General features: G+C 38.7%; 1 non-coding gene across 1 annotated transcript; it reads left to right on the top strand.

Moving 5' to 3' along the window:
• The first annotated feature begins 7,075 nt into the window (after positions 1-7,075).
• Positions 7,076-7,144, top strand: trnae-cuc (transfer RNA glutamic acid (anticodon CUC)). Its single transcript has one exon. It is a non-coding gene; the product is annotated as a tRNA-Glu (tRNA).
• The last annotated feature ends 5,080 nt before the right edge of the window (positions 7,145-12,224 follow it).

The following is a 12,224-nucleotide window of genomic DNA, read 5'->3' on the forward strand; positions in this document are numbered from 1 at the left end:
TATTTTTGGCTGAAGATGAAAATGTCTAACATAGATTGTTTTGGTTCTAGCAAACAATAAAAATAGTTGTTAAAATCCAAACACACATAATGAGATCACTCTCTGTCAGTATGTGTAACATTCTGGGTCTGGGCTCCTCTGTATTTGGGCTAAAGAGAGTTCAACAACATTTATTAAATGCACTGACATCATAATCTGACAAGATCCATTGTTTAGGGGAGACTTGACCACCCACTGTCCCCCTGGTATCGTGAAGCTCATTGTCCTTTAGCTTTTCAAAACCAGAATCACTTGGGACTCCGGGGGGATCGGTGTATGCAAAATATGAATTCCTTATGCAAGAAATTGTATATGGTCAATATAGCGATCATATCTTATCAGCAGATGGTAATCTCCAAGGAACAAGTAATAGGTTTATTCCACGCTGAAAAATGATCAAATGATTGATGAACCCAAGTGATTTGAAAGAAAAGTTAAACAACTCAAAGCGAGGTTGTATAAGGTTAGGGGAGCTGTCTGGTGTGTAAAACACCTGGTTGCAGCACTGTGGCTGTTGTGCTTGAAGAGCTATTGACTCGTGAAGAGCACGATGTACTATCCCCATGTACCGCCTGTCTAATGGTGCCATATTGAAAAACTCATAAAAAGATAAAGAAAGGGGCCACAACCACAGCAAGGTTGTATAAGGTTCTGGGGGCTGTCTGGTGTGTAAAACACCTGGTTTCAGCAGTGTGGCTGTTGTATTTAAAATGCTATTGAGCCATGAAGATGACCCACCTGTCCCAGTGTATTACCTGTAGTGTTATCTTCAGAAACTCATTACAAAATAAAGAAAGGGGCCACAGCCACATTAAGGTTGTATGAGGTTTGGGGGCCTGTCTGGTGTGTAAAACACTTGGTTTCAGCAGAGTGGGTGCTGTATTTGAAATGCTATTGAGCCATGAAGACGACCCACCCGTCCCAGTGTATTACCTGTAGTGTTATCTTCAGAAACTCATTACAAAATAAAGAAAGGGGCCACAGCCACATTAAGGTTGTATGAGGTTCGGGGGCCTGTCTGGTGTGTAAAACACTTGGTTTCAGCAGTGTGGGTGCTGTATTTGCAATGCTATTGAGCCATGAAGACAACCCACCCATCCCACCTGTAGTGTTATCTTCAGAAAATCATAAAAAAATAAAGGTTCCATAACCCAAAACAAAGCTGGGAATAGTCAGATGACCTGCTTAGTGTGCAAAACACTTACCTGCAGCATTGTGGGTGCTGTGGTTTAAATGCTATTGGTTTGTGAACCAGTGCATTGTGCCACATTAAATAAAAGCAAGAGAAAAAGAGATTCAGAACACAAAGCTGTGTCAGTGTTCTGTGTAAAAAATCGGTTTGAACATCATGGGAGCTGTTTTTAATAAGCTGCTGAGTAAAGAATATTTTAATCTTCCTGCTGTCAGTAGTATTTTCAATATAGTTGACCCTTACCTGAATGAAAACAGGACGTAAAGGAAGGGTTTCAGAAATCAAACAAAGCTTTATTCCCGTGCTTACAGTCTGGGTAATTGGAGACCGCGCTGTTCTGCTTCCTATGGTCATAGGCGGGTTTTTCGCATGAAGCCGTATTGAACAGTATTTCTCGCTTTGTGAACGTGTGCACACAGCGGTCCCCCGGGTTCCAGTTCGTGCGTAATTACGCATCGATGAAAAACCGGAGGTTTAAAAAAAGATAATCAGCTCACCAATAGATTGATGTAAAGGCTGTGGAAATATCCACAAGTCGTGGTCTTTAAAATGCTTTTGGTTTGAAGGCGTTCTGTGCTTCCATTGCGGAGATATGGACAAAAGCATATTCGTGCTTGGTCAAAAAAATGTCATAAAAACGAAAAAGTAAAGGCTGAGAAAGCATCCACAATGTATTTTATACACAAAGCACGTGTTTTTGTAACTCTAAGAGGTTTCGTGAAAGCGCTACAGGCGTGCCAAAATCGTTTTCGAACTTCAAGCTAACTTTACCCCGGTCGTCCTAACCTGAAAGAAAAATCTACACCCACTTTATAATACTGAAAATGATTCAGGAAGTACAGCAAAGTTCTAAAACCAGCGAATACATCACATAAAATGTCAATTTTTCAAAAGTAAAATCTTCAGCTTTGAAAGATTACCATCCATATATTTTCGTTTTTCTCTTATTTTACATAACACGCTTTCGAGAAACAAACTGTCTTTTAATTAAGGCTTCATTAGAAAACGTGTATCTTGGTTTGCCAAGTTAAAATCGGCACATCCCAGTGGGTAAAAGATGTAGAATATACGACTATTAAACGCATACCAGACGTGTAAATGTGCTCTGTAACTGGTCTAGAATGAAATTCTAATATACGTATATCGTTATACGTCAATTAGACATCTATGATTATATGTTTATTATACATAAATGGTTGGAGTTCTATTATACAGATAAATTTAGAAGACTATTATACATATATAGTTAAAGGTCTATTATACATCAAAGAAAGATTTTTATAGGTGTAGGAACTAGTAAATAAAGCCAATGATTTATTTTAGAAATTTATTCTTAAAATATACAATTATTTACACCTGAAAAATATGTATTTCGAATTATACATTATATACAATATTGTAATCAACAAATGTCTAACCATCATAAAAAAACACAACTATTAAACTTCAGTTACAAATTCTAGTAACATGGCACTATATATAGTAATGACAAACACAAACTAATTACATGAACACGCTAATATTTAACTCAAAACCACATTTCGATTCAAATATAAATTTTAAAATTTACAACTTCTTTATTTCCACGAAAATATTATTAATGTAGCACAAACGCTACTTTCTAATAAAGACAGAAAGAAACTGTTTGTTTTGTGTCTCATGGTGATCCTCCTCTCAATACTAATGAAATGTTTAATATGATCCCTCGAGAAAAAAAAGGAATCAATTTCTGCCTGGAATGATTGATGCCCCATCAAACATTTTGTAATATCCCCGGAAGATTATACAGTAGAATCCTGGTTCGTGGCTTAAATTCAAGGTAAACAAGACTAAGGAAACGAGTTGGAAACTTGATGTCGAAGTGGGATTTAAATCACCCGGAACACTTCACTACATTGGGCAGTATGTGCCAGAAAACCTACCGCCATCCCTTCAATAGATCAGTTGGTCGAGAGGAGGAGTGTAGTGGAATCAGCAGGAAGTCCTTAGGTCGCTGGTTCGATTCCGGTTCGAAAGAAGGTGCGTTTTGTGTACTTTAATCAAAGAGTTAAAAAAGCGAATCTGTTTCATGCAGACATTGATCAAAAGCTCAATAAACGACGAAGTAGAGGTTCCTGTTCCGAATTCAGCCCACGTCTGATTGTCTTGTTTTGGCCAAGATCTGATCTTTGAATTAAGGGACTACTCTGTCTGCTTTGTAATTCAAAAATACATACAATGTCAAGTTTTTTGTAGATATAAAGGTGTTCTCTGTTTTCAAAGGATAGGTACTTAATTAGAATAATGATTTGGTATTGATTTTGTATCGTTGTATTATAAAGTTTGTGCTTTCTGTGTTTTTATCGTATTGTGAACTTATTTTTTAAACAAATGCTTACAAAGGCAAACACGGCACACATCTGTTTATACCAGTGGTGAATTGTACATTTTTATTAAGTACAAGCTACTGTGCACTTCTGGGAGTATAACAGGTTCGATATAAAGTGGCAAAAATATAAAAGGGGAAAATACCCCAGACTGCGTGTAAAGCCCTCGTTGTGACTGTTTTAGATTAAAATGGCGTACTGTGCACGAAATGTTGCAGAAACACAATCTGATATTTTGATAGTTATTATTTTAATAATTTGATCAAATTGAGGCCCAGGATCCAAATCTTCAGTTCTGACTTTTTTAAGTGATATCTTTCCTTCCTGTCGAGGAAGTCACACGATGTGAGCAATTGTTTTTTTTTACGTTGCGATCCAAAGAGCCTCAGACGCACTGTAACCAAACCAGGATGGATTCTGCTGGGAGCCGGACTGAGCTCATTCTCACTCCCTGTGCTAAAAACAGAATTAGCTCTTCCCCGAACATCGTCTACAGCTGCTGGATGGTGCTCTGAGTCTTACTGCTCCGGCAATTACTTTGACGAAAGACAGATCACTTGTGCGCTTTTAACTTTCTCGCAGCTACTGGCGAGACTGACGCTCGCGATATGAAGGCACCCGCTGGAACACATTCTCTAACTTTCACAATCGCGACAGACTTCGCTTTTTTAAAAAAACGTAGATATAGCCCTGAAAAAAGCATTAGCTTTATCAGTTTTTACATTAATCTATTGTAACGCAACGGGGGCTCAGGCGGGCGCCCTTGCCGCATCTGGTCGGCCCAAAGTATAGGTGGCTCGAACCCGGGACTTCCGCGTCTCTCTGCAGCGACATAGCCCCGTGAGCTAAAGAGAGATCTCTCTACAGCCCAGTAGCTGTGGTCCTGCTATCACAGGGAAGGGCGGTGACGTCACCCACTCTGGTACGCCGGCTCTTACACACACTGCTTGTCGGCCGTAAGCGTTACACTATTTTGAATCAAAGTTTGATATTTTTTTTATTTTTTATTGCATTTTACATTACAATAATAATAATCATCATCATCATCATTATTGCGTACACTTATATAGCGCTGTTCTGGATACTCCACTCAATGCGCTTTACAGGTAATGGGGACTCCCCTCCACCACCACCATTCTCCTGAATGATCACAGAGACTCAGGACCTCGGTTTAATGTCTCAGCCGAAGGACGGCACCTGTTTACAGTTTAGTGTCCCCGTCATTGTACTGGGGTATCAGGACCCGCATGGACCGCAGGGTGTGCGCCCAGCGACAGAAACCAGACGTGTGTCGGGCTCGGCTGCGAGCAGGACAATGACGTCATGGGGACAAAGCAGAGGAAATCAAAACGGTTCTATAAAAGACCTGTGTCAGCTGTTGGTTTGCAGTCTGGGCTCTAAATCCTCCGATCCGATTTTAAATCTCTCTAATACCTGAGCTGCGGCTTCTTCCGAGTATTTATTCGTATACTTATTATGTGTAAATGTATAGATGAAACCTTTCATATATTGTTCAGTTTAAATCAAAATGCTTTACTGATACAAGAGAGAAGTATAGTATGAAAGATGTGACAAATTTGTGATTTCTTGGAACAAAACGGGTTTTATTTGCATTCGAAATGAAGCGGATTTTTAGCGCGACACCCAAACCCTTTGTCTTTTTTAGAGTGATTTTTAAACAGACATAAATGTAGAAAATGTGTTTTTCTTAGTACTGCAATAGCAGGGTCAGTGGCGTAATGAATAACGCGTCAGGCCTCGCGTCGGAAAATTATAGGTTGGCCTGCCGTCTGGCTTGTTGCGTTTATACCACTTACATTCTTTTATATAAATGAACTCCACCTGAAAGCTATAGAAAACACTTTGGGTAAGTTGTCTGCAGCCTCATGTGAATTTTGACAACTTACCCAAAACACTGTACTGTCTGGAGATCAGCTCCAGCTCTGAACTCAATTGCAATGAAAAACCATGCGTAACAAAACTGGAGAACAGCTGAACTTGTGCTCAGTTCGGTGATGAGGGTTCAGAACTGTCCTTGTTGTAATTAGCACGAACTGCACAGGCTCTGAATCAGACCATGTCAATTAGTCTGATCAGTGTAGGACACGTTAATGTAGAATTATTAATAGGTTTATTAGTTAGTTAGTTCAGGTTTACCCACCTGAACTAATGTAGAATTATTACTTGGTCTGTCTCTTGTTTGTATATAAATGAATGTCTCTGACAACTTAATGTTAGTTTTACGATGTAGGTCAGGCGTTGACATATGCACGGGTATACGAAATGTCTCACTCCTGATTCAACTCATGTTCTATAGGAGATTGGCGATTCCTCCTGTTTCTCGTACAACCATATCAGAACAGAAGCCTGTGTCACCCAGCTGTGATTCAAGATCGACTCGCATCTTTATCCCTTTTTTGTTCGTGATCATTATTTTCTTTAGTTATGATCAATATTGAACTTTTTCGAAATTAAATGACAATAATCAAACATGCAGGCAGATTTTTGAAAAGTATTCGGAATTGACAGGGTGCCCCTTTGGAACAGTCGTCAGAAAATGTGAGAAAATGAAAGTTATGTAATCTCTCCCACAAAGCATTGAAGATTGGAATCTGAGTATAAAAAAGCTACCCGTCTCCCAATGATAGGCAGGGATACACACCATGACTCGAATAGTCTCAGCGAACGTTAACACCTATGATATTACGAGTGCTTTGCACGTGTCGAATTTCAAGAAGGAACTACTACAACAGTTGTGGACATAATTCAATACCACCGGCAAAGTCCAATGCCGGCAACGTCTGCGAAAATAATGTTCACTCATGGAATTTGGTCTTTGAATGGCTGGCGGGAAAATTCATTTATACTCCTGTTGCACCCTCAGCTGAAACATGTTAAAATAACAACGCAGATTTGTTGGAGAACCTGACAAGAATTATTGGGTTAGCACTGTATGTATTCTTGTATATTTACTTTAATTTTAATATAAATGTAAACATGCATGCTGTATAATCTATTGCAATTTTAAAATATGTTAGCTGAGGATGCGAGGGGGGCTATTATACCTTGTGAAACACGCAAAGAACTGTAAAAAGGCTGGTATTTGAATAAAATTGGCGATCACAAGAAAACCACAATTTATGTGGTATTATCATCAATATCCTTCAAAATCTACGTTCAAATGAAGGATTTGAAGAAACTATGAAAAAAGCAATAGTAGTAGCAGAGGATTTTGATTTTTGCTCTTCAAGTCAGTAGATCGACATAGAGTTGCGCCCCTACAAACAGCACAAAGGATGAAACCCACCTCCTTCGTTATTGCTATGTTTGTGCCGGTGAAAGTAGCATTTGTGCTATTGAAAGCATCTCGGAAGATGAAGGTGCAGTCACTTCCACATGTCATGATATCATTAGATCAAGAGCTGAAGCCTCCGGCATTTTCCAAGCCAGCAATGTGAGGAAGATGGAGCTGGTGGAAGGTAGCGTGGCCGAGCGGTCTAAGGCGCCAGTCTCTCTGGGGGTGTGGGTTCGAATCCCACCGCTGCCAAATGTTAATGTTTTAAGACCTGCAATACGATCAGTAAAAGCGCTTTTTGTTAGGCTGCGGTAGGTGTTTAGAGATAGACTTTCTAAAAGATAGGCTTAACATCAAGGCAGAAAAAATATTTTGTTTTCTCAACAGAAATTCTCTTTGGCACGTTCAGCTTTATGTAGGGAACAACATCTGCTGAGATCACTTTTGAAGCAGTGCACATGATAGTGTACCGGCAAGTACATTTAATATTGGCTGTGGTGGTGAGCTGCTTTTGTCTGTGAAACTTTTAATTCTTCACGCCGAATCATTGGCAGGGGTAAAGCTTATTAAATCTTTGAACATAGCGCTCCATCAAAAGTACTTTGTTCGTGATCAAAAGAGATCAGAGGATTATCTTCATGAATTCACATAGCATACCTTAAAGGAAAGATTTAAAAGGGGAATTGATTGTGCTACCTGATGTTGTTCCTGTGGTTTCTTTGGATACAAAGGTGAATGTTCTTTGACGTTCTGCTAGAGTATCCACTGGGTGGGTTTTATCGATTAGCTTGGATAGGTCATCAGTGCTCCGTCTCTGGAAAATAATCAGCACTGTTTTTTCCTGTGCTGTCTTTTAAAACATATAAGATCACGAGTTTACAGATTTCTCCAAATAACAACTATACATTTTAACCCAGCGGTTAGCATTCCTTCAATCCAATAGTTTTACTCTGGGTTAAAAGCAGTGCAATATACAGAGAGATGATATTCAAATATTTCAACGTTCTGTTGGATTACCTGTATGGAGATATCGCTCAGAATTCCTAATATGATTTTGAGTTCAGTTTTGCTTTACTACTTTCAGAGTCTTTTATTGACCTTGCTGAAGCAGAGAAGTGACATAATCACAAATGCGACCTACCTGTGCTGCTGTTTCTGGTTAATAATTATTATTGCGAGCGAAAAAAAACAGCTCCTTGCATTAAGAGCAAGAGCAACCAACGCGCTCTCTTGTTGAGTTGGGTTTTTTCCGTGGTGCTCTTCCTCAGCTGCAAAGTTATTTGGCGAGCAAGGACTTCTGAGAAGGAGCCTGAATCCGTCAAGAACTCTGAAATTCTAATATCGCACTACCGTCTTGTGTACAGAGATCTGCTTCTTCCTTTTTGAGTGTTTTGGTGTTTAAGAGCACACTTCCTACCTCGAATGTTAGTTTCAGGAGATGTGTTACCAGATCACAGATCATCTTGAAAAGATTTGGGATGCACTGGCTCAGTTATTTGAAGGAACCTATACCACCAACGCACTTCTGAGAAGCACCTGCACATTTTCGCAATCCTCTCTCTCACCTACAAAGTTATGAAGACACAGACGACCAACAAAAACTAATTTGATTCACTCAATTATTTGTCCATCTCTAAAGCCTGTGTGTATTGACGAGGCAATTCAAAAGCACATATTAAATAAGAACACGATCCTTCTTGTTACCATTCACGTGGTTGGAGTGTTGTTTCGCCCTTTAACATTCTTCTACAATATTTACAAAAGGGCTTTATCACTGGAGTTGTGTGCATCAGTCCATGAACATCAACTGTACTGCTGTTTTTCTATGCGTAATTTAATTGCAAGCACTTAAAAGATGCAAAAAGGTTTCAAAGAAAACATAATTGAAAGACAGTCGAGTAAGGAGGTAGAAAAACGCACTCCCCCATTGAAGAATCAACCACCGTCGCCCATGTGACTGGATATAAAAATAAATTATTCATTTCAATTATTCATGAAGGGTGGATTGTGGTCAGTAAACATATGCACATCTTTAAGTCAGTTCCACCATCTGTGCCATAGGGAATGTAGCTCAGTGGTAGAGTGCATGTTTTTCATGTATGAAGTCCTGAGTTCAATCTCTGGCGTCTCCAGATGTCTTATATTATTGTGCTCACATCGCAATCTTCTGTTGAGTAAGAACTCTTTGCTCGTGTTCATAGAGAGCCAGGTTTACACAATTAAATTCAGTCACACACGAAGTGCTACAGTCTTGCTCTGCTGTTTTAAATGTACCTCCAAAGCATTTCGTTGTGTTAACTACCAAATGATTTGAACTAATTTTACGTCATATTCAGGAAATCCAGAGAAGGTCATCAGACTTTTAGTGGCTGTTGAAGAAAACACCTGTTGAATCTCACCAGGGATTTCTTGAGAGATCATTCAGCGAGCAAGTCCTCCCTCTGGACTCCAAATATTTTGGGTTAAACTGTTATTCACATACTCTAACGAAGAGAAACATTAGTGTCTTCCGGTGTGTGAGCCCATTTCTAAAAAAAAAAAGTTATATAAATTGAATTGTTCTACTTTTTAGGCTTGCATAGTCTTATTAATATTTCAGTTAAATCTTTTTTTCTGTAGTAACATCAGTTGATATTAATATTAGTCCTGATTTATAATTTTTTTGTCATGGTTGATCTTAAATAATTTTGTAATTAGTTTCAGTTTTGAAAAATCATGCAGAGAAGCTACCAAAACTGGTAATGTTCATATAATGTGTAATGCAATAGCAGCATTTTGGGTTGAAAACAAAAAGTATATCTTGGTATGAATCCTAACACTTCATAGACAGCGTTCTAGGACTTTTCGCTTCAGATAAAGTTGTCAATACATCATAGATTTCTACTCGATCAATATCAGCAGTGTTATCGCTACCGAACGCTAACACTTCGTGAGATCTTCGTAAGAAAATCCAAAATACTACGGAAGGAATCAAATTTATATGTTTCTTTGGATCGAGAAGATGATCATTATGAGACTCAAAACATGCCTCTCTTTTCTTTTTTCGAGGACAAATGGATTATTGAGGTGTAAAGATGGGTTCAAAACCAAAATCACCTGCTATCGCTGCTGTTTCTTCAAATCCTTCAACTGATCATCGATATCGAGGAATAATATATAGTTTCTTCAAATCCTTCAACTGATCATCGACATAGAGAAATAATATTATACAATTGTGGTTTTCTGTTAATTGCCAATTTGACTGTAATTACATCTTCGTTTACAGATGTCTTGCATGTATCACAAGGTATAATAGTCGTCGTGCGTCCTCAGTTAAAATGTACGACAAAAGTACAACATTTATGGTTACATCCATATTAAAATGAAGGTAAATATACCAAGATATTAAAATACAATTGTACAGTCCTAACTTAATAATGCCTGTGAAGTTTTCCAACAAATCCGAACTGTAATTTTGAAATATTATAGCTGAGAATGAAAAGAGAGTACAAAGATCAAATTCAATGAGTGAAAATGCACCAGTAGTTCTCTAAACTGAGTTTCTTCCCTGAAATGACTTGCTTGCGAAGCACCAAGCAGCCTTGAACGGATCGCGGAAATCAAATATACAGTACAGATGGATTCAGAGTGTGCTTTCCAACTTTTGTGCAACAATTACCTTTGATAGGGTGGAGTTGTCTTCACAATCTGGGTTAAATAAAAAGGAGTGACGTCAGTGTTAAACAGCTTTCCTTCTTGGAGAACAACGGTTGTGTTCCATATTTCTAATTATTTTGGTTTCAAGATCGCAATTTAGTGTGAAACATAAAAGCTAGCTGGATAAGCTTTATTAATTTCCCTCATGGGATCAATAAAGTATCTACAGCAGTGGTTCTCAAACTTTTTGGACCAAGTACCACCCCTAATCCAACCAAAGCATCCAAGTACCACCTACAAGTCATCATCTCATAGGAACCCCAGAAATAAATATTATAATAATGAACTTTATTTGATATAGCGCCTTTAAAGGTGGCTTCTCAAAGTATTTTACAGAAAAAAAACATTAACAACAACTAATAAAAAAGCACCATTTCAGTGAGAGGGGTGAGCCTATTTAGTTGAGCAAAGGAGATGTGAATTAATTTTTCGAGCCTTGATACAATTCACAACAGAGTCTAACAGATATTAAATCGTCAGGCATTTTCTTGACGGCAAAAGTCTCGCGGTGGATGTTGTAATGCGTACATTAATTTCTGGAGCAACCTCTCTAATTCGTGCAACTGCACCGTTATGTCGGCTTGTCATTGCTCTAGCACTGTCTGTACAAACTCAGACACATTTTATCAAGTCGAGGCCATTCTCTTCGAAAAATTCATTCAGAAGCTGAAATATGTGCTCTCCTGTAGTTCCTCTTGGTAGCGGTTTACAGAACAGAAAGTCTTCATGGGACATACCCTCAAACTCGTATCTAACGTAAACGAGCAAATTGGCCAAATCGACTACAGACTTATCTAATTGCAGTGAAAAACATCTGCTCATCTTAACGCGCTCTATCAGTGTACTTTTGATATAATCCTTCATTTCAATAATTCTATGAATGACTGTGTCTTTCAGGGGGAGGGGGGCAGCAGGTCGAGCTGTTTAGCAGCTTTTTCTCCACACATAATACGTGTCAGCTCTTTTGCCAACGTTAAATAAGGTTCTTCAAAAATAGTGTAGCTTACCTGCTTTAGCAATCCGCAAGCTTGCATTTTTCCGTGTTTCTGTTTTTATTTCCGTATTTATTTAAAGTTTTTATTTCATGCGCATGGGAGCGAAACACAGAGACGCTTGGTGTATTTTTCTCAAATTCGAACAGTTCTTAAATATTTTTCTGTTATCACGCTTTCGTGTGCTCACAAGATTGCCTGCGTTCGTAGCACGTATTTCTTTGCATTCCTGTGTTTACAATGTTGGCATTGTTCCAAAATCACGCACATTTTCCTTTCTCCCTATTTGCTGGAGATACAATAGCTTTTTTTAAATACAATTGGTCACTTGCATCCGTAGCACGCATTCCTATAGAGTGGTATAGAATTACAGAGTATCTCTTGTGTCCACTGAAGTATTAGCATGCACTGTATTGTAGTACGTAGGCTGCGTATTCGACACGTATTAAAATACAAAATATGAAAACCCGTCCCGATTTTGCAGTGCACACTATACAGTTCCAGGGTCATTTGGCGTACCACCTGGTGGCACTCCACGTACCACTGCCGGTACGCGTACCACAGTTTGAGAACCACTGATCTACAGTATCTATAAATCTCTTACACGTCATTTACAATGGCTTTTCAACTAATAGCCCGTGCAG

The sequence above is a fragment of the Lepisosteus oculatus genome, chromosome 14 (genome assembly GCF_040954835.1).
Source record: "Lepisosteus oculatus isolate fLepOcu1 chromosome 14, fLepOcu1.hap2, whole genome shotgun sequence".
In the NCBI taxonomy this organism is placed as follows: Eukaryota; Metazoa; Chordata; class Actinopteri; order Semionotiformes; family Lepisosteidae; genus Lepisosteus; species Lepisosteus oculatus.